Source organism: Pseudophryne corroboree, chromosome 5, assembly GCF_028390025.1.
Source record: "Pseudophryne corroboree isolate aPseCor3 chromosome 5, aPseCor3.hap2, whole genome shotgun sequence".
NCBI classification, from domain to species: Eukaryota; Metazoa; Chordata; class Amphibia; order Anura; family Myobatrachidae; genus Pseudophryne; species Pseudophryne corroboree.
In genome coordinates, this window is record NC_086448.1 from 232,112,984 (window position 1) to 232,136,283 (window position 23,300).

Consider the following 23,300-nt stretch of genomic DNA (forward strand, 5'->3'; position numbering starts at 1 on the left):
TAATAAGCAAGAAAATATATCTCTCTAAAGAATTATATAGTTTCCTAAATTCTGAAGGTGTATCATATAATGTGCTCATAATATTTAATTTATTTCTTTTTAACTTCTCCCTTGATGCTGGACATGCCCACTATCTGGAAAGTCTTGGGGGAGGGTGCTTCTGCCATGGCCCATGACTAGACCTTACACCTCTAGTGCTGTCCATGTGGGGCCACTAGTACAAATTTTTCCAGGGCCGTTTTTTGTTCCCAATCCGCCCCTGGACATTGGGCAGTTATAGGGCTGAAGGACGTTGCATTAGATATTGTCCCAGGGCTGGCTTTGAGTGCTGCCTGGTCAGCTGGCATCCTGAGAACAAAGTACATCCTGCTCCTGTCCAGTCCCCAAACCATACACTGTGACCGGGGACGCCCTGACCCTTACACTAACATGATAATGCAAATAATGTAATTAAAAATAACCTCTCTGCTGGGTCCTGTTCAGTGCTCAGTCGCCGCTCTGGCCAGTTCAGTGAGAGTACGGGAGCTGTGTTGGCAGCAGGTGTAGTGAACCTGGCTCCGACCATCGCTTTGCTGCTGCTCCTGGGCCGGGCTTGTTGAAGAGACCTTTAGCCGAGGCCAGGGAGAGGATGCTGCTTTCTCAAGGTCCCCCATTCGTAGAACAGCATCAGTGCTTTTCACGGCTAGCGGCACCTGGAAGTGCCCGCTAGCCTAACTTCCGGATTGCATTCCAATGAACCACAAGTACTGGAAGCAGTGTGAGCCAGCCCGGCCTAAGTGTGAATCGGCCTGGCTGAGGGGGATATGGGACCAGCCCATCGGAATCTGTCATGGTGTCCTGGTGGGCCAATCCGCCCCTGCCCTCTGTGACAGGCCTAAACGAGGATGTAATGCCTGCTGCTGTGCAGGTGTCGTCACTCCACCCACCTGTGCAACGTTCGCCACAGACGGTACCCCGACGCGGCAGGGACTCCGCTCTCCGGACCACTCACCAGCGCGAACACCACCTCACCGCGGACGACGGGGGATCTGAAAAGAAGGGGATATACCGGTTGAGACGTGCACCCCGACCTCCTTCTAGAGTACGGGGCACGTCAGGGGTAGCCGCGACCTTCACCGGCTGGGCGGAAGGTCATCACTGGCCAATAGGCCTCAGCTACCCAGTTCTCACACACTCGCACTCTCGCACGTTGTGTGGTGAGAGGGGGTCCTCACGTCCGCGAGCAAACCCCCCCGACCGGTATACAGGGATGATGACAGACAGACAGGCACAGGATAATACTCACTTCCAACTTGCGGGTCACCTTGATTGTTGCACCTCTCCGCTCCTGTTGGGGCAAGAAGAGCAGCCTCCCTACCTGCAGGCTACACTACGGCTAACAACGATACAGCCAACTACGCCTGCCTAAACAAACTGCTATAAACAACTGAGGCTACTGGTTCTATTCCAAGCAAACAGAGACCGGACTATTTAAACACATTCACTACCCGGCAAGTCAGTGGAACAATTCCCCGGCCCAACAGTATACCCCGACTAACCAGTCCTACCTTCCGGATGCTGGACACCATCCACTGCCTTCTGCTCTCAATAAGGGGCGTGGGTCTAGAGCAGACGGTGGCCGGAGGCCTGGTGGCTGGGGCTCAGGCCGGAGGCCTGGTGGCTGGGGCTCAGGCCGGAGGCCTGGTGGCTGGGGCTCAGGCCGGAGGCCTGGTGGCTGGGGCTCAGGCCGGAGGCCTGGTGGCTGGGGCTCAGGCCGGAGGCCTGGTGGAGGGCTCAGGCCGGAGGCCTGGTGGCTGGGGCTCAGGCCGGAGGCCTGGTGGAGGGCTCAGGCCAAAGGCCTGCCTACCGTGGGCACAGGCCGAGGCCTGGTGGAGGGCTCAGGCTAAAGGCCTGCCTACCGTGGGCACAGGCCGAGGGGGCCTGGTTATGCCTGCAGGCCTAGCGCCTGTCCCTGGTGGTCTAGTGTGGAGCTAGAGGTAAGTGGAGGTGGCCCAGGGCCGCCTACCTGTCGCGGAGGGAGAGGCTGCAGCGGGGAGCTTCGTTAGCTCTTTTGCTCTCCACACGCTGCAGCACTCTCCACCGGACTCCCGCCGCTGGTCGCCGTTTTCTGCCTTCCTGTTCGTTTCCGCCGACGTCTTCTTCCGCTCCGCCGACGTCTTCCTCTGCTCTGCCGCCGCCGGACCCGCTGTCTTCCGCTGGAGCTCTTCTTCCGTCGCCGTCCGCCGCCCGACTGGCTCTTCCTGCTCCGCAGCGCCTCTTATATGACGCTGGGAGTGGGCGGAGCTATGACGCGGCGAGCCCCGCTTAGCTCGCCGTGGCGAGCTCTGATTGGTGGCCAAGGCGCGAGCCCTGATTGGCTCGCGCTTGGCGCGCCGTTTGAAATGAGCAGCTGTGATTGGAGGGGCTTGAATCCTTTCGGATGCAAGCTCCTCCAGACTGGGACCTGCCCGCCGCGCCGCCGCCCGTCGCCCGTCGCTCCGTTCGGGAGAAGGGGGCAATCCCCTTCACACCTCCGCGATATCACTCACTCTATCCATTACATTAGCCATCTCGGGCCTTCCAGGCCGGCAGCCCAGGGGTATGGGTCGTTGGGTCGACCCAACTTAGGTCGACACTCAATAGGTCGACCACTGAAGGTCGACATTACCATTAGGTCGGCATGCATTAGGTCGACATGACCGTTACATCGACATGTGCTAGGTCGACAGATCAAAAGGTTGACATGAGGTTTTTGACTGTTTTTGGTGTTGTTTTCTCTGTAAAGTGACGGGGAACCCAAATTAGTGCATTGTGTCCCCACGTATGGCTCGCTTCGCTCGCCATGCTTCAGGCAGATTACCGTTCCAATCGTAGTCCACGTGGATCATTAAGTATGTATAAATCCCAAATTTTTGTACAAATGTGAAAAACTCATGTCGACCTTTTGACCTGTCGACCTAGTACGTGTCGACCTAATGGCATTATCGACCTTCAGTGATCGACCTAATGAGTGTCGACCTAAGTTGTGTCGACCCAACAACCGTAACCCCAGCCCAGGTGCTGTGTTGCAGAGTCAGGGCCTCTGGGGATCTGTGCGCGGCTGTGGCGTGGAGGCACTTCTGTGATATCACGCGCAGAGGAGGCTCCGGGGCTCAGAGAGTATACAGCGCAGGGAGGGCTATGAAAGCCTTCCGCTGCGCCGCTTTCATACACATCTATGCTGGTGGTCGCAGCAGCTTTTGTTCCACCTGCGCCGCGGCTAAGGAGTGGGGATTGTAGGACATATTTTTTTCCTCCCCTATCTACAGCACAGAGACTTGCTGCAAATGCAGTGGCATACCCTCCAACTGTACCTTTTTGGCAAGTGCAGTCCCTTTTTTTATGGTCTGTACCGATTTCTGGCTCTCCAAATTTCCATTGAAATTATAGGAAAAGGGGTGTAGCCACGTCCCTTTACCCATGGCCATGCCCCCTTTTCGAATTTGTACCGATTTTTATGCATACATTTTTGGAGGGTATGTTGCTGCAGATGCAGTGGACTATTTTGGGGTGTGGAGCTGGTCCATCAGCCCCATTGTTAATCCTGCTCTGGGAACACACAGCAGCCAAAGGGCAGAGTCTCCCATTGGATGTAACCTGTGTGGGAGGGCGTTTCTCGCCCAATCTGCTGTGGACTGGGAGTGATAGACCTGCTGCTCACCCAATGAGAGCTCCTAGCCACGCCCTGGTTATCCACACAGTCACAGAGTGACAGATCTGGGCTATTATATATAGTAGATTATTATTATATATTATGTATAGGAGATGTAGTGCCTGAAGTTATTTGTTAGTGTCCAGTGTAATATCCTTATGGATATTGGCCCTCATTCCGAGTCGTTCGCTTGGTATTTTTCATCGCATCGCAGTGAAATTCCGCTTAGTACGCATGCGCAATATTCGCACTGCGACTGCGCCAAGTAATTTTACAATGGAGATAGTTTTTTTACTCACTGCTTTTTCATCGCTCCGGCGATCGTAATGTGATTGACAGGAAATGGGTGTTACTGGGCGGAAACAGGCCGTTTTATGGGCGTGTGGGAAAAAACGCTACCGTTTCCGGAAAAAACGCAGGAGTGGCCGGGGAAACGGGGGAGTGTCTGGGCGAACGCTGGGTGTGTTTGTGACGTCAAACCAGGAACGACAAGCACTGAACTGAACGCAGATGCCGAGTAAGTCTGAAGCTACTCTGAAACTGCTAAGTAGTTTGTAATCGCAATATTGCAAATACATCGGTCGCAATTTTAAGAAGCTAAGATACACTCCCAGTAGGCGTAGGCTTAGCGTGAGCAACTCTGCTAAATTCGCCTTGCGAGCGATCAACTCGGAATGAGGGCCATTGTTTTGGATTAAAGAGAACTTAGTGGCTATCTCTGAATAAGGTGACAGAGACAATATGCCAGTCCACTCTAATGGGGTCATTCTGACCAGATCGCACACTGCAGTTTATCGCAGCGGTGCGATCGGTCAGAACTGCGCATGCACCGGCGCAACTATGATCGCCTGGGCAGGGGGGCGCCGTTTCGTGGGCACGGTCCGGCCAACGCAGGCGTGGCCGGAACAAACGGGGGGGCGGGCCGCAGCGGCTGCATGACGTCATACGCAGCCACTGCGGTCCGGGGAGCGTCGAGTAGCTCCCGGCCAGCACGCTAAAGCTGCGCTGGTCGGGAGCTACTCTTGAAGTGCAAAGGCATCGCCGCTGTGCGATGCCTTTGCACTTCTGCTGGGGGGGCCGGCACTGACATGCGGGGCGGGATAGCCCTGTGCTGGGCGTCCCCCCGCATGTCAGTGTGAATGATTGTAGCTGTGCTAAAATTAGCACAGCTACGATCATCTCAGAATGACCCCCTATGGGCCTAGGTGGTCATTCCGAGTTGTTCGCTCGGTAATTTTCTTCGCATCGCATCGATTTTCCGCTAATTGCGCATGCGCAATGTTCGCACTGCGACTGCGCCAAGTAAATTTGCTATGAAGATTGGTATTTTACTCACGGCATTACGAGGTTTTTTCTTCGTTCTGGTGATCGTAATGTGATTGACAGGAAGTGGGTGTTTCTGGGCGGAAACTGGCCGTTTTATGGGAGTGTGTGAAAAAACGCTACCGTTTCTGGGAAAAACGCGGGAGTGGCTGGAGAAACGGAGGAGTGTCTGGGCGAACGCTGGGTGTGTTTGTGACGTCAAACCAGGAACGACAAGCACTGAACTGATCGCACTGGAAGAGTAAGTCTCAAACTACTCAGAAACTGCACAGAGAAGTCTTTTCGCAATATTGCGAATCTTTCGTTCGCAATTTTGATAAGCTAAGATTCACTCCCAGTAGGCGGCGGCTTAGCGTGTGCAATGCTGCTAAAAGCAGCTTGCGAGCGAACAACTCGAAATGAGGGCCCTAATTCAGAGTTGATCGCAGCAACAAATGTGTTAGCAGTTGGGCAAAACCATGTGCACTGCAGGGGAGGCAGATATAACATTTGCAGAGAGAGATTTGGGCGGGTTATATTTAGAGATGAGCGGGTTCGGTTCCTCGGAATCCGAACCCCCCCGAACTTCAGCCTTTTTACACGGGTCCGAGGCAGACTCGGATCTTCCCGCCTTGCTCAGTTAACCCGAGCGCGCCCGAACGTCATCATCCCGCTGTCGGATTCTCGCGAGGCTTGTATTCTATCGCGAGACTCGGATTCTATATAAGGAGCCGCGCGTCGCCGCCATTTTCACACGTGCATTGAGATTGATAGGGAGAGGACGTGGCTGGCGTCCTCTCCGTTTAGATAGAGAGTGAGACACTTGATTTACTAGTAATTTAATTTTAGTAATTTTGGGGAGCATTAGGACTGGAGTACTCAGAGAGTGCAGAGTTTTGCTGATAGTTATACTAGTGACCACCAGTTTTATTTATTATTTAAAATCCGTTCTCTGCCTGAAAAAAAACGATACACAGTCACATACCATATCTGTGCTCAGCCTCAGTGTGCTGCATGATTGATAATATCATCTATGTATATCTGACTGTGCTGAGTGCTCACTGCTCACACAGCTTAATTGTGGGGGAGACTGGGGAGCAGTTATAGCAGGAGTACATAACAGTGCACACTTTTGCTGCCAGTGTGACTGACCAGTGACCACCAGTATATTGTCTGCCTGAAAAAGTTAAACACTCGTGTGGTGTTTTTTTTTTTTTTATTCTATAAACGCATTCTGCTGACAGACAGTGTCCAGCAGGTCCGTCATTCATTATATTATAATATATACCTGCAGTAGTGATATATATATATTTTTTATATCATTATCATCCAGTCTATACTAGCAGACGCAGTACGGTAGTCCACGGCTGTAGCTACCTCTGTGTCGGCAGTGCTCGTCCATAATTGTATACCTACCTGTGGTGGGGTTTTTTTTTTTATCTTCTTCATACTAGTAGTTTAGGAGTCTGCTGACAGTGTCCAGCAGGTCCGTCATTATATAATATATACCTGTCCTGCAGTAGTGATATATATATATATATTTTTTATATCATTATCATCCAGTCTATACTAGCAGACGCAGTACGGTAGTCCGCGGCTGTAGCTACCTCTGTGTCGGCAGTCACTCGTCATCCATAAGTATACTAGTATCCATCCATCTCCATTGTTTACCTGAGGTGCCTTTTAGTTGTGCCTATTATAATATGGAGAACAAAAATGTTGAGGTTCCAAAAATAGGGAAAGATTAAGATCGACTTCCACCTCGTGCTGAAGCTGCTGCCACTAGTCATGGCCGAGACGATGAAATGCCATCAACGTCGTCTGCCAAGGCCGATGCCCAATGTCATAGTACAGAGCATGTAAAATCCAAAACACCAAATATCAGTAAAAAAAGGACTCAAAAATCTAAAATAAAATCGTCGGAGGAGAAGCATAAACTTGCCAATATGCCATTTACCACACGGAGTGGCAAGAAATGGCTGAGGCCCTGGCCTATGTTCATGGCTAGTGGTTCAGCTTCACATGAGGATGGAAGCACTCAGCCTCTCGCTAGAAAAATGAAAAGACTTAAGCTGGCAAAAGCACAGCAAAGAACTGTGCGTTCTTCGAAATCACAAATCCACAAGGAGAGTCCAATTGTGTCGGTTGCGATGCCTGACCTTCCCAACACTGGACGGGAAGAGGTGGCTCCTTCCACCATTTGCACGCCCCCTGCAAGTGCTGGAAGGAGCACCCACAGTCCAGTTCCTGATAGTCAAATTGAAGATGTCAGTGTTGAAGTACACCAGGATGAGGATATGGGTGTTGCTGGCGCTGAGGAGGAAATTGACAAGGAGGATTCTGATGGAGATGTTGTTTGTTTAAGTCAGGCACCTGGGGAGACACCTGTTGTCCGTGGGATGAATAAGGCCATTGACATGCCTGGTCAAAATACAAATAAAATCACCTCTTCGGTGTGGAATTATTTCAACAGAAATGCGGACAACTGGTGTCAAGCCGTGTGTTGCCTTTGTCAAGCTGTAATAAGTAGGGTTTAGGACGTTAACCACCTAGGAACATCCTCCCTTATACGTCACCTGGAGCACATTCATCAGAAGTCATTGACAAGTTCAAAAACTTTGGGTGACAGCGTAAGCAGTCCACTGACAACTAAATCCCTTCTTCCTCTTGTACCCAAGCTCATGCAAACCACCCCACCAACTCCCTCAGTGTAATTTCCTCCTTAGACAGGAACGCCAATAGTCCTGCAGGCTATGTCACTGGCAAGTCTGACGAGTCCTCTCCTAACTGGGATTCCTCAGATGGATCCTTGAGTGTAACGCCTACTGCTGCTGGCACTGCTGTTGGTGCTGCTGGGAGTCAATCGTCATCCCAGAGGGGAAGTTTGAAGACCACTTGTACTGCTTCCAGCAAGCAATTGACTGTCCAACAGTCCTTTGCGAGGAAGATGAAATATCACAGCAGTCATCCTGTTGCAAAGCGGATAACTCAGGCCATGACAACTATGTTGGTGTTAGACGTGCGTCCGGTGTCCGCCGTTAGTTCACAGGGACTTAGAGAATTGCTTGAGGTAGTGTGTCCCCGGTACCAAATACCATCTAGGTTCCACTTCTCTAGGCAGGCGATACCGAGAATGTACACAGATGTCAGAGAAAGAGTCACCAGTGTCCTAAAAAATGCAGTTGTACCCAATGTCCACTTAACCACGGACATGTGGGCAAGTGGATCAGGGCAGACTAAGGACTATATGACTGTGACAGCCCACTGGGTAGATGTATTGCCTCCCGCAGCAACAACAGCAGCGGCGGCACCAGTAGCAGCATCTCGCAAACGCCAACTCGTTCCTAGGCAGGCTACGCTTTGTATCACCGCTTTCCATAAGAGGCACACAGCTGACAACCTCTTACGGAAACTGAGGAACATCATCGCAGATTGGCTTACCCCAATTGGACGCTCCTGGGGATTTGTGACATCGGACAACGCCACCAATATTGTGCGTGCATTACATGTGGGCAAATTCCAGCACGTCCCATGTTTTGCACATACAATGAATTTGGTGGTGCAGAATTTTTTTTAAAATGACAGGGGCGTGCAAGAGATGCTGTCGGTGGCCTGAAGAATTGCCGGCCACTTTCGGCATTCAGCCTCCGCGTGCCGAAGACTGGAGCACCAGCAAACACTCCTGAACATGCCCTGCCATCAGCTGAAGCAAGAGGTGGTAACGAGATGGAATTCAACCCTCTATATGCTTCAGAGGATGGAGGAGCAGCAAAAGGCCATTCAAGCCTATACATCTGCCTACGATATAGGCAAAGGATGGGGAATGCACCTGACTCAAGCGCAGTGATGAATGGTTTCAACGTTGTGCAAGGTTCTGCAACCCTTTGAACTTGCCACACGTGAAGTCAGTTCAGACACTGCCAGCCTGAGTTAGGTCATTTCCCTCATCAGGCTTTTGCAGAAGCAGCTGGAGAGATTGAAGGAGGAGCTAAAACGGAGCGATTCCGCTAGGCATGTGGGACTTGTGGATGGAGCCCTTAATTCGCTTAACCAGGATTCACGGGTGGTCAATCTGTTGAAATCAGAGCACTACATTTTGGCCACCGTGCTCGATCCTAGGTTTAAAGCCTACGTTGTATCTCTCTTTCCGGCAGATGTTCAAATACCTGCTGGTGAGACAATTGTCAAGTCAAGCAGAACGTGACCCGTCAACAGCTCCTCCTTCATTTTCTCACGCCACTGGAGCTGCCAGGAAATGGATAAAATTTCCAAAACCACCCGCTGGCGGTGATACAGGGCAGTCAGGAGCGATAGCTGACATCTGGTCCAGACTGAAGGACCTGTCAACGATTACTGATGTCGTCTACTGTCACTGCATATGATTCTGTCACCATTGAAAGAATGGTGGAGGATTATATGAGTGACAGCATCACTGTAGGCATGTCAGACAGTCCGTACGTATACTGGCAGGAAAAAGAGGCAATTTGGAGGCCCTTGCACAAACTGGCTTTATTTTACCTAAGTTGCTTCCCCATCCAGTGTGTACTCCGAAAGAGTGTTTAGTTCAGCCGGTAACCTTGTCAGCAATCGGCGTAGGAGGTTACTTCCAGAAAATGTGGAGAAGATGATGTTCATCAAAATGAATTATAATCAATTCCTCCGTGGAGATATTTACCAGCAATTGCCTCCAGAAAGTACACAGGGATCTGTGATGGTGGATTCCAGTTGGACGAATTAATACTCTGTGAGGAGGGGGATGTACACAGTGAAAGGGGTGAGGAATCAGACGATGTGGAGGAGGTGGACATCTTGCCTCTGTATAGCCAGTTTGTGCAAGGAGAGATTGATTGTTTCTTTTTTGGTGGGGGCCCAAACCAACCAGTCATTTCAGCCACAGTAGTGTGGCAGACCCTGTCGCTGAAATGATGGGTTTGTTAAAGTGTGCATGTCCTGTTTATACAACATAAGGGTGGGTGGGAGGGCCCAAGGACAATACCATCTTGCACCTCTTTTTTTATTTATTTATCTTTGCATCATGTGATGTTTGGGGCCAATTTTTTTGAGTGCCATCCTGTCTGACACTGCAGTGCCACTCCTAGATGGGCCAGGTGTTTATGCCGCCCACTTGGGTCGCTTAGCTTAGTCATCCAGCGACCTCGGTGCAAATTTTAGGACTAAAAATAATATTGTGAGGTGTGAGGTGTTCAGAATAGACTGGAAATGAGTGGAAATTATGGTTATTGAGGTTAATAATACTATAGGATCAAAATTACCCCCAAATTCTATGATTTAAGCTGTTTTTGAGGGTTTAAAAAAAAACAAAAAAACACCCGAATCCAAAACACAACCGAATCCGACAAAAATTCTTAAGGCCCATATAGACGGGCCAATGCTGGAGAGATGTGTGCTGAGCGAACCGCTCAGCACACATCTCTCCCGCCGCTCAGCACAGCGCGATATGTGCTGAGCGTGCGGGGGGAGACGGGGGGGGCGCTCATTTCACCCAGCGGATGAAGTGAGCAACCCGCTAGATTGGCCTGCATGCAGGCCAATCTAGCGCCAGCGATAGCGATGCGCGGGGCTGCGCATCGCTATCGCTGTAGAGGGTACACACGGAGCGATAATGCTCAAATTCTAAGCAATCTAGTCAGATTGCTTAGAATATCACTCAGTGGGTACCCCCCTTTAAGGGAGGTTTTGCCAAAACGCAGGGACGTGCGGTGAGCTGAATAGCTCAGGAGGTACTGGCTAGCACCAGAGACAGATTTACATGCAATATATGAGCCAAAGCGTACATCTGGGCATTATACACAGGTGCAGCAGTATAAACGCCTGGAAATTTGGCGAGTTTTGATCAGAGATGTGCTGAAAAGATAGCCTGGGGAGGCACTGCCTCACCTGCCATAGACTTTTACTCCAGTGTTTTGGCTATAAAAAGTATTAGAATAATGCAAAGAAGATATTTCAAACATATTCTTTGTATTTTTCATATACTTTATACAGTCAAAACTCTGGCACAAACGTTAGTATGACAGGAAAGGCTCTGCCTCACCTGCCTCACCCCACCGCACGTCACTGCAAAACGCGTCCGAATCCAAAACACGACCGCGGAACCGAATCCAAAACCAAAACACAAAACCCGAAAAATGTCCGGTGCACATCTCTACTTCAAAGTAGTGGTACCCATCCGAGCCTGTTAATTGCTCTTTCCAGTCAGATATCTTGCCTTCTGTCTGACTTAAGGTGCATACACACGGTGCGATGTGTGCTTGCGATTTTGACTATATAGGCAAAATCGTAAGAAAAGTTAGCACATATCGCACCAGGGGGGTAATTCAGACCTGATCGCTCGCTAGGGGTTTTTTGCACTGCTGCTAACAGAGAGTCGCCGCCCATAGGGGAGTGTATTTTCACTTTGCAAGTGTACAAACGCATGTGTAGCAGAGCTGTACAAACAGATCTTGTGCAGACTCTGAGTTGCCCAGGACTTACTCAGCTGCTGCGATCACTTCAGCCTGTCCGGTCCCAGAATTGACGTCAGACACCCGCCCTTCAAACGCTTGGACATGCCTGCGTTTTTCCAACCACTCCCTGAAAACGGTCAATTGACACCCATTAATGCCTTCTTCCTGTCAATCTTCTTTCGATCGGCTATGCGAATGGATTCTTCGTTAAATCCTTCACCCAGCACCGATCCACTTTGTACCCGTACGGCGCGCCTGCGCATTGCGGTGCATATGCATGCGCAGTTTTGACCTGATCGCAGCGCTGCAAAAAATAGCTAGTGTGCGATCAGGTCGGAATGACCCCCTTGGAAAAGTGTAATATTGTCAAAGGCAAATCTGATAATATAAATGTGTGACTGTGCTGTGCATTTATTTTTTTAGCACACTATCATAGAGGATGCAATTTCTTATTTTCAGTTCAACTATGAAATATTTATATTGAAGACATCTACACACTACTAAGTAAAAGTGCTTACACACGCACTGAATGATGCAGGCTAACGGCCGATACTGACTGTATTGTGCCCGAAGGCATGTAGTCAGTATCGGCCCCGTCTGCGCACACTATATTTTCTTGCGATGCCGATCCCACGTGACCATGTATCCGCATACAGACGGTGCGATATGCACTATGTTTCCGTGCAACATGGACTATTTGGTCCACATCACATGGAAAATCGCTCCGTGTGTACGCAGCTTTAGCTTTCAGCCATCTGTGGGGACACTGGGATATCACTTTTTTATAGACATTTCATAGGAGTAGTGTTGATAAATATTGGCCATTGAGAAATTCTTTAAAGAACAAGGCTTTTTTTTCCATTAATTTTCTTCTGTTAGAACAGGTTGAAATATAACACAATTAGTTCCCAAATTGGTGCAAACACAAAGTCCCATAAATTACTGTAAATCCTTACATTCAAATAGTATCCAGCATATTAAGTCCTATTGACTGTATAATCCTTTGGTGAACAGAGCTCAATACGCTGGATGCTATTTGAATGTAAGGATTCAACTTATGAGACTTTTTGTGTTTGCGCCAATTTGTGAATTATTTGTAGAGATGTGCGGTGGGCACTTTTCGTGTTTTGTGTTTTGGTTTTGGATCTGGATGATTTTTGAAAAAAACATAAAACAGCTAAAATCACAGAATTTGGGGGTAATTTTGATCCTACGGTATTATTAACCTCAATAACATTCATTTCCACTCCTTTCCAGTCTATTCTAAACACCTCACAAAATTGTTTTTTGGCCAAAAGGTTGCAGCGAGGTGGCTGTATGACTACGCTAAGCGGTACAAGTGTGCGGCACAAACACCTGGCCCATCTAGGAGTGGCACTGCAGTGTCAGACAGGATGACAGATTTAAAAAATAGGCCCCAAACAGCACATGATGCAAAGAAGAAAAAGAGGTGCAATGAGGTCGATGGATGGCTAAGCTAAGCAACACAAGTGTGTGGCACAAACACCTGGCCCATCTAGGAGTAGCACTGCAGTGGCAGACAGGATGGCACTTAAAAAAAAATAGTCCCCAAACAGCACATCATGCAAAAAAGTAAAAGAGGTGCAATGAGGTAGCTGTATGACTAAGAAAAGCGACACAAGTGTGCGGCACAAACCACTGGCCAATGTAGGAGTGGCACTGCAGTGGCAGACAGGATGGCACTTAAAAAAAAAATAGTCCCCAAACAGCACATCATGCAAACAAGTAAAAGAGGTGCAATGAGGTAGCTGTATGACTAAGCTAAGTGACACAAGTGTGCGGCACAAACACCTGGCCCATCTAAGAGTGGCACTGCAGTGGCAGACAGGATGGCACTTAAAAAAATAGTCCCCAAACAGCACAGCATGCAAAGAAGTAAAAGAGGTGCAATGAGGTGGCTGTATGGCTAAGCTAAACGACACAAGTGTGCGGCACAAACACCTGGCCCATCTGCGGTTGGCACTGAACTCCCACTGCACTAATGGCGGATACCGGACACACGTCTAACATCAACAGAGCTGTCAAGGCCTCAGTAACCCGCTTTGCAACAGGATGACTGCTGTCATATTTCATCTTCCTCGCAAAGGACTGTTGGACAGTCATTTGCTTAGTTGAAGTAGTACAAGTGGTGGTCTTCCGACTTCCCCTCTGGGATGACAATCGACTCCCAGCAGCAATAACAGCAGCGTCAGCAGCAGCAGTAGGCGGAAGTGGTTCTTGATCTTTCCCTATTTTATCCTCCAAATTTTTGTTCTCCATTATTTTTCTGGAGTTATATAACAAAATGCAGCAAAGGAGAGCGTACCTCTACACCACACAGGGCAAACCCTGTAAAAATTATTTGTATTAAATATTAATAACCCCTTTATTTGGAGTAAATAATATACAGCACCGGACAGCACCACTGAACTTATATGGCAGCACCACTGGACTGGACTTATACGGCAGTACCACTGGACTGGATTTATACGCCAGTACCACTGGATTTATACGGCAGTACCACTGGACTGGATTTATATGCCAGTACCACTGGATTTATACGGCAGTACCACTGGACATATACGGCAGTTATCACTGGACTTATACGGCAGTATCACTGGACTTATACAGTAGTATCACTGGATTTATACAGCAGTATCACTGGACTGGATTTATACAGCAGTACCACTGGACATATACGGCAGTATCACTGGATTTATATTGCAGTATCCCTGGACCTATACAGCAATATCACTGGACTGGATTTATACGGCAGTACCACTGGACATATGCGGCAGTATCACTGGAGTTATATGGCAGTACCACTGGACATATATGGCAGTATCACTGAACTGGATTTATACGCCAGTAGTACCACTGTATTTATACGGCAATACCACTGGACATATACAGCAGTATCACTGGAATTATATGGCAGTAATAATAAACATACGGCAGTATCACTGGATTTATACGGCAGTACCACTGGAAATATACGGCAGTATCACTGGATTTATACGGCAGTATCACTGGACTTATACGGCAGTATCACTGGATTTATATGGCAGTATCACTGGATTTATACGCCAGTACCACTGGAATTATACGGCAGTATCACTGGAATTATACGGCAGTATCACTGGAATTATATGGCAGTACCACTGGACTTATACGGCAGTACCACTGGACTGGATTTATACGGCAGTATCACTGGACTGGATTTATACGGCAGTATCACTGGATCTATATGGCAGTATCACTGGATTTATACGTCAGTACCACTGGAATTATACGGCAGTATCACTGGAATTATACGGCAGTACCACTGGACTTATACGGCAGTACCACTGGACTGGATTTATACGGCAGTATCACTGGACTGGATTTATACGATAGTATCACTGGAATTATACGCCAGTACCACTGGAATTATATGACAGTATCACTGGAATTATACGGCAGTATTACTGGAATTATACGGCAGTACCACTGGACTTATACGGCAGTACCACTGGACTGGATTTACACAGCAGTATCACTGGATTTATACACCAGTACCACTGGAATTATACGGCAGTATCACTGGAATTATACGACAGTATCACTGGAATTATACAACAGTATCACTGGAATTATATGGCAGTACCACTGGACTTATACGGCAGTACCACTGGACTGGATTTATACGACAGTATCACAGGACTTATACGCCAGTACCACTGGAATTATATAGCAGTATCACTGGAATTATACGGCAGTATCACTGGATTTATACGCCAGTACCACTGGATATATACGGCAGTACCACTCAACATATACGGCAGTATCACTGGATTTATACGGCAGTATCACTGGACTGGATTTATATGGCAGTATCACTGCACTTATACGCCAGTACCACTGCAGTTATATGGCAGTATCACTGGAATTATACGGCAGTATCACTGGATTTATACGTCAGTACCATTGTATATATACGGCAGTACCACTGAACATATACGACAGTATCACTGGATTTATACGGCAGTATCACTGGACTGGATTTATACGCCAGTACCACTGGATTTATACGCCAGTACCACTGGACATATGCGGCAGTATCACTGGAGTTATATGGCAGTACCACTGGACATATATGGCAGTATCACTGGACTGCATTTATACGCCAGTACCACTGGATTTATACGGCAGTACCACTGGACATATACGGCAGTATCACTGGATTTATACAGCAGTACCACTGGACATATACGGCAGTATCACTGGATTTATTACGGCAGTATCACTGGATTTATATGGTAGTATCACTGGACTGGATTTATATGCCAGTATCACTGGATTTATATGCCAGTATCACTGGATTTATATGGCAGTATCACTGGATTTATACGCCAGTACCAGTGGAATTATACGGCAGTATCACTGGAATTATACGGCAATACCACTGGACTTATACGGCAGTACCACTGGACTGGATTTATACGGCAGTATCACTGGACTAGATTTATACGGCAGTATCACTGGACTTATACGCCAGTACCACTGTAATTATACGGCAGTATCACTGGAATTATACGGCAGTACCACTGGACTTATACGGCAGTACCACTGGACTGGATTTATACGGCAGTATCACTGGACTTATACGCCAGTACCACTGGAATTATACGGCAATATCACTGGAATTATATGGCAGTATCACTGGATTTATACGCCAGTACCACTGGATTTATACGGCAGTTCCACTGGACATATATGGCAGTATCACTGGATTTATACGGCAGTACCACTGGACAGATACGGCAGTATAGCTGGAATTATATGGCAGTACCACTGGACATACAGTATACGGCAGTATCACTGGAATTATATGGCAGTACCACTGGACATATACGGCAGTATCACTGTATTTATACGGCAGTACCACTGGACATATACGGCAGTACCACTGGACATATACGGCAGTATCACTGGACATATACAGCAGTATCACTGGACATACACGGCAGTATCACTGGACATATACGGCAGTACCACTGGACATATACAGCAGCACAGGGACACCACCACTGGACTGATGCAGTACAACACAGCACCACTGCAATGGACTGGACTTATACAGCAGCACTGGACATATGGCAGCAGAGGACACCACCACTGTGACTGGACTGATGCAGCACAATACACTACCACTATACTGATGCAGGACAACACAGCACCACTGCAATGGACTGGACTTATACAGCAGCTCTGGACATATGGCAGCAGAGGACACCACCACTGTGACTGGACTTGCACAATACACCCCCACTGAACTGATGCAGCACAACACAGCACCACTGGACTGGACTTATACAGCAGCACTGGACATATGGCAGCAGAGGACACCACCACTGTGACTGGACTGATGCAGCACAAGACACCACCACTGTACTGATGCAGGACACTGAAGGACACTGAGGACGGAGACACGTCCTCTCGCTACACTCTCCAATGCCGGAGTGAAAATGGCGGCGATGCGCGGCTCCTTATATGGAATCCAAACCCTGCGAGAATCCAACAGCGGGATGATGACGTTTTGCCTCGTTCTGGTTTCCGAGTCAGGTGGGAAAACCTGAGCCGGACTCGGGTCCAGGCTCGGGTAGTGAATTTCCGGGGGGTGGGTTCGGTTCTCATCTCTAATTATTTGTGGTATATATCTGTATTTTTGTTAGGGGCCCTCAGCATGCACATAGGCTGCACCACTTGGTGGCGCGATAACTGTTCTTAATTCTTATTGAAAACAGAACAGGTTGTTAAATAGATGGTACCACTTTGATGTAGGGCCGCTGAGCTATACGCTGGTCCCGGGTACTAGAGTAGGTGTGGCCATACTTGGAGATGTGGCTACAACCACTCATTAAAATTTTGACTTAAAATACTGTGCTTCATAGTAGCATACCCCTGGAAGGGGGTCATTCCACCTACCCCATGGCTGGCTTGGCCCACTCCAGTCCACCTAGGTAAACCTAAGCCCGGGTAATCAGTACTTTACCTACCCCCCTCTTGGCACCCCTGCCTTGCACTGGAGTGAGCTTTTCCGCTCTTTCATAAATAGACTCCTTAATCACAGCAGCATAGTATTCTATGAGGCCGCTATTACAATACACTCCTACTGTAATTTAGCTGGAGAAATGGTTGTTGTTTTTTTAACCACACCTAAATATTCCATAACAGGCCGGCTGGTTAGCAGATCCAAAATACTTGGCAATATTTCTATGCAAATAAGAGAAGGAATTTTATGTGTGTTACCCCGTGTGTAAACGGTTGTGTGGGAGATGTGACAACGTACAAAATATGGTACAAATCATTTTATTTTTTTATTACATTAGATTTTTATAGATCCTGGGACTACTGTATTTACAGTACTCAAAGCAGTGGTCAAACGATAACTCTGAGAACCACACTGTCAGTCCAAAGAACAGATTCAGGATAAACTAAAATGCAGATAGCATTTAAAATTAGCGATGAATAGTTAGGGGTCTAGTCATGAAGTAGTGAAAACAGTGGAGAAACAGCCCAGTGGAGAAGTTGCCCATGACAACCAATAAGCATCTCCCTTACATATTATAGAATGTACCTGATAAAGGCTTTCCTTTAAACCTAATTGGTTGCCATGGGCAACTTGTCCACTGGTCTTTTTCTCCACTCTTTTCACTGCTTCATGAATAGACCACTTAGGGGCATATTCATCATCAATTTTTCGTTTTCAATTCATTGTATTGCATCACATTTTTTTCATGATTCATCATGCCCCCATGAGAAAATTATCATTCTGGTCTTTTTGAGAAGACAGTTTTTTGAACAGTGATCATTTTCCCCACTGGCTGCCGGGGTGCCCAGCTGCAGTAAGGGCAGCACCTCCGCCTAGACACCTGTCGGCACCCTAAATAGCAACCCCCCTCCTCCGCATCATATTGCTGGGGCTGCCCCGGCATATGAGCTGTGCAGCCGCAGACCCCCAACCCCCCATAGCATCGTATTTCTGTGGGCTGCCTGGCTGTGCACATTATCACCGGGGGGCCATCCTCCCCCTCCCCGCAGGCATGTTATTGTGGCGATCCCCTGTCCCCCCCCCCCACAGGCATGTTATATGTGCTTCAGCCCACGCTCCCCGTTTCGGTTGATTATCGCGGGCGCGACTGCAGTTGTGACATTTAAGTGATGATGAATAGACCCCTTAGTGAGAGATCAGTATTTTCAGCATAAAAATGCAGTGCATGGCACCTTATTACAGGTGACTCTACCGTCACTCGTGAGTAGAAGCCCTTAAACAGACTATGCACTAAACCTTTTTTTTTTACTTATTAATCAGACTGAAGACTCGTCATATATTTATATACTACTCTGCTCTAGAATATTGCTTCATTCCAAGCACTGCTTTGCTTTGATAAAAGAGCAGATCATCATCTACTGTAACTCATCTTCAGTATTTCTAGTCTGGCTCCAAGTGTTCTACAGGAAAATAAAGAGAAACAACTGTACAATGTCTGGACCCCTGGCTCCACAGCACGGACCATCCCAAATAGAGACTCAAATATTATTGTTACTGTGTCAAAGCAGAATAGATTTTAAATTAATGCATGCAAATGTTCACTACAGCGTATGTGCTTCTGGAATTCATATTTTATGACTCTGAGTCTACATTATGTTTTATTACCTTATGCTCGGGAATTAAAAAAAAAAAACAGGTTTGCTTCTGATGGAAGATGAATACATTATTCAGACAGGCAGCACTAAAAGCTTACATCTTAAACATATCACCTTTCTATGGTCACTGTTGATTTTAATGCTAGGTGTCCATAAATGTGTCTTAATGGCTGAGAGGATAAAATGTTTTCCCATATGGAAAAGTTTCTATTCTCATCTATTTGTAGAGGGCAAAAGTAGAGAAAGGGCTGAGTAGCTTCAATAAGGAATGCATGAAGCATTTGCTGCATCTTAGTATATGTCTATGATTTAAATTTAAATAAAGATATTAGTATTTATGCCTTCCTTGAGGTTATGCCAGAACTCAACTATTCTCTGGATTGCTGCCTGCACTCATTCCCTGGATTGTCATCTGTCCTGAATTAAGCTTTGATATTTGCCTCCGCTGGACCCCCGTCACCTTTGCCTTCTACTTGGATGCTCGACCTTATTTTTGTCTGTGTAAGCAGATCCATTTTCCTGCTTATGGTATACAGTATTTTTTGACTAGTTCAGTGGTTCACAAACTCAGTCCTCAGGACCCCAGGTCACGTTTTGCAGGTCACTTAGTAGGAAGTTGGAACACAGGTGTATTCATTACTCACTGACACATTTTAAAACATTCGCAGGTGGAACTATTCACTTGTGATTCTGTGAGGAGATATGGAAAACATGAACTGCTTAGGGTCTTGAGGACCAAGTTTGAGACCCTGTGGACTAATTTATTAAACAAATTTGTACTTCCCCTGTTCAGCGCTGTTATTGTACTCTTCTCATGTAACGAAAAAAATTACAGAAAAAAACTGACATACTGGGGTATATTTACTAAGCTCCCGATTTTGACTGAGATGCCGTTTTTTCTTCAAAGTGTCATCTCGTCATTTACTAAACTCAAATCTCGGCAGTGATGAGGGCATTCGTATTTTTTTTTAAGTCCAACAAAAAAAATACGAATGAATGCACCATCGGTCAAAACGCGGCTGTTTAAGTATGAATCTCGGTCATTTACTAAGAAGTGCAAAGCAACAAAAAAAAAAACACTGCCGTGAAAAAATACAACTCGTAAAAAAGTGCTAAAAAAACCCAGACCTGCTTTTTTGAGCCGTGATTGGATAGGCATGCACGGATCCATGAGATCCGTGCACATGTATATCAGTGGGAAGGGGTGGGAAAGTGTTAATTTTTTGAAAAAAAATTGCGTGGGGTCCCCCCTCCTAAGCATAACCAGCCTCGGGCTCTTTGAGCCGATCCTGGTTGCAGAAATATGGGAAAGAAAATGACAGGGGTTCCCCCATATTTAAGCAACCAGCATCGGGCTCTGCGCCTGGTCCTGGTTCCAAAAATACGGGGGACAAAAAGCGTAGGGGTCCCCCGTATTTTTAAAACCAGCACCGGGCTCCACTAGCTGGACAGATAATGCCACAGCCGGGGGTCACTTTTATATAGTGCCCTGCGGCCGTGGCATCAAATATCCAACTAGTCACCCCTGGCCGGGGTACCCTGGGGGAGTGGGGACCCCTTCAATCAAGGGGTACCCCCCTCCCAGCCATCCAAGGGCCAGGGGTGAAGCCCGAGGCTGTCCCCCCCATCCAATAGGCTGCGGATGGGGGGCTGATAGCCTTTTTGTAAAAGTGTAAGATATTGTTTTTAGTAGCAGTACTACAAGGCCCAGCAAGCCTCCCCCGCATGCTGGTACTTGGAGAACCACAAGTACCAGCATGCGGCGGAAAAACGGGCCCGCTGGTACCTGTAGTACTACTACTAAAAAAATACCCCAAAAATGACAATACACACACACCTTGAAAGTAAAGTTTTATTACATCCATCCACACAAACATACATACATACTTACCTTATGTTCATACGCAGGTCGGTCCTCTTGTCCATTAGAATCCATGGGGTACTTGTTGAATAAATTATACTCACCAGATCCAGGGTACCAGGCTCCTCGGATAATCCTTTTGTAATCCACGTACTTGATTAAAATAAAAAAACGGAGACCCGAGCCACGCACTGAAAGGGGACCCATGTTTTCACATGGGCCCCCTTTTCCCGAATGCCAGAAACCCACTCTGACTTCTGTCTAAGTGGGTTTCTTCAGCCAATCAGGGAGCGCCACGTTGTAGCACCCTCCTGATCGGCTGTGTGCTCCTGTACTGCCTGACAGGCGGCACATGGCAGTGTTACAATGTAGCGCCTATGCGCTCCATTGTAACCAATGGTGGGAACTTTCTGCTCAGCGGTGAGGTCACTTTCGGTCAACCGCTGAGCAGAAAGTTCCCACCATTGGTTACAATGGAGCGCATAGGCGCTACATTGTAACACTGCCGTGTGCCGCCTGTCAGACAGTACAGGAGCACACAGCCGATCAGGAGGGTGCTACAACGTGGCGCTCCCTGATTGGCTGAAGAAACCCACTTAGACATCAGTCAGAGTGGGTTTCTGGCATTCAGGGAAAGGGGGCCCATGTGAAAACATGGGTCCCCTTTCAGTGCGTGGCTCGGGTCTCCGTTTTTTTATTTTAATCAAGTAGGTGGATTACAAAAGGATTATCCGAGGAGCCTGGTACCCTGGATCTGGTGAGTATAATTTATTCAACAGGTACCCCATGGATTCTAATGGACAAGAGGACCGACCTGCGTGTGAACATAAGGTAAGTATGTATGTATGTTTGTGTGGATGGATGTAATAAAACTTTACTTTCAAGTAGTGATGAGCGGATTCGGTTTTACTCGGTTCTCAAAACGGCATCTTATTGGCTCACGGATGTCACGTGTTTTGGATAGCCAATAAGATGCCGTTTTGAGAACCGAGTAAAACCGAGTAAAACCGAGTAAAACCGAACCTCGCTCATCACTACTTTCAAGGTGTGTGTGTATTGTCTTTTTTTGGGTATTTTTTTAGTAGTAGTACTACAGGTACCAGCGGGCCCGTTTTTCCGCCGCATGCTGGTACTTGTGGTTCTCCAAGTACCAGCATGCGGGGGAGGCTTGCTGGGCCTTGTAGTACTGCTACTAAAAACAATATCTTACACTTTTACAAAAAGGCTATCAGCCCCCCATCCGCAGCCTATTGGATGGGGGGACAGCCTCGGGCTTCACCCCTGGCCCTTGGGTGGCTGGGGGGGGGGGACCCCTTGATTGAAGGGGTCCCCACTCCCCCAGGGTACCCCGGCCAGGGGTGACTAGTTGGATATTTGATGCCACGGCCGCAGGGCACTATATAAAAGTGACCCCCGGCTGTGGCATTATCTGTCCAGCTAGTGGAGCCCGGTGCTGGTTTTAAAAATACGGGGGACCCCTACGCTTTTTGTCCCCCGTATTTTTGGAACCAGGACCAGGCGCAGAGCCCGATGCTGGTTGCTTAAATATGGGGGAACCCCTGTCATTTTTTTCCCCATATTTCTGCAACCAGGATCGGCTCAAAGAGCCCGAGGCTGGTTTGGCTTAGGAGGGGGGACCCCACGCAATTTTTTTAACAGTTTTACAGTGCTTATTTAAAAGAAAAAAATGAACACCAGCACGGATCACACAGATCCGGCCGAGATTCATTTAGAAAAAGTCGGCGTGTTTTGCTAATCACTGCCGTAAAAAACAAAAAAAAAACACGAATGACATCGACATCGGAAAACCCGAAAATGCAGAATACGGCAGCTTAGTAAATTAGTCGTAATAAATTCAAAAAGTTGCAGTTTTACACTTTCGATGTCATTCGTGATTATTCTCCCACCAAATCGGGAGAATTACGAATGTTAGTAAATATACCCCACTGTGTACACTTTAGGGGGGTTTTGGTTCCACACTGGACTAATGTTTTCAGAGGTCCTGTGTTTTGTGACCTCTGAAAAAACCAACGGTAGATAGGTATGTAAGTGATTCCTATGTAGGGTATCTAGAATATCTTTTGTTGGTGGTGCTCCCAGTCAGTAGTACATTTGGCACAAAATAAAGAAAAAAGAAAGACTCTGTGTTGGGGCACGCTTGGTCTAAATGAAATAGTTATTAAAACTTAACTTTTAATAAATTTTGGCATGAGATCATTTACACACAGAAAACACAAATTAAAATTTCATCTTTCCTCACAATCTTATGGATACAAGATCTAGGTTCAAATAACCACTTAATAGTTATATATCG

The 23,300-nt window shown here is 47.4% G+C and overlaps 1 long non-coding RNA gene across 1 annotated transcript in view; it reads right to left on the reverse strand.

Annotated features, from left to right (window-relative positions):
• The window catches only part of LOC134928956 (uncharacterized), a 339,293-nt gene that overhangs the window by 246,023 nt on the left and 69,970 nt on the right, over positions 1 to 23,300 (reverse strand). The window lies entirely within an intron of this gene.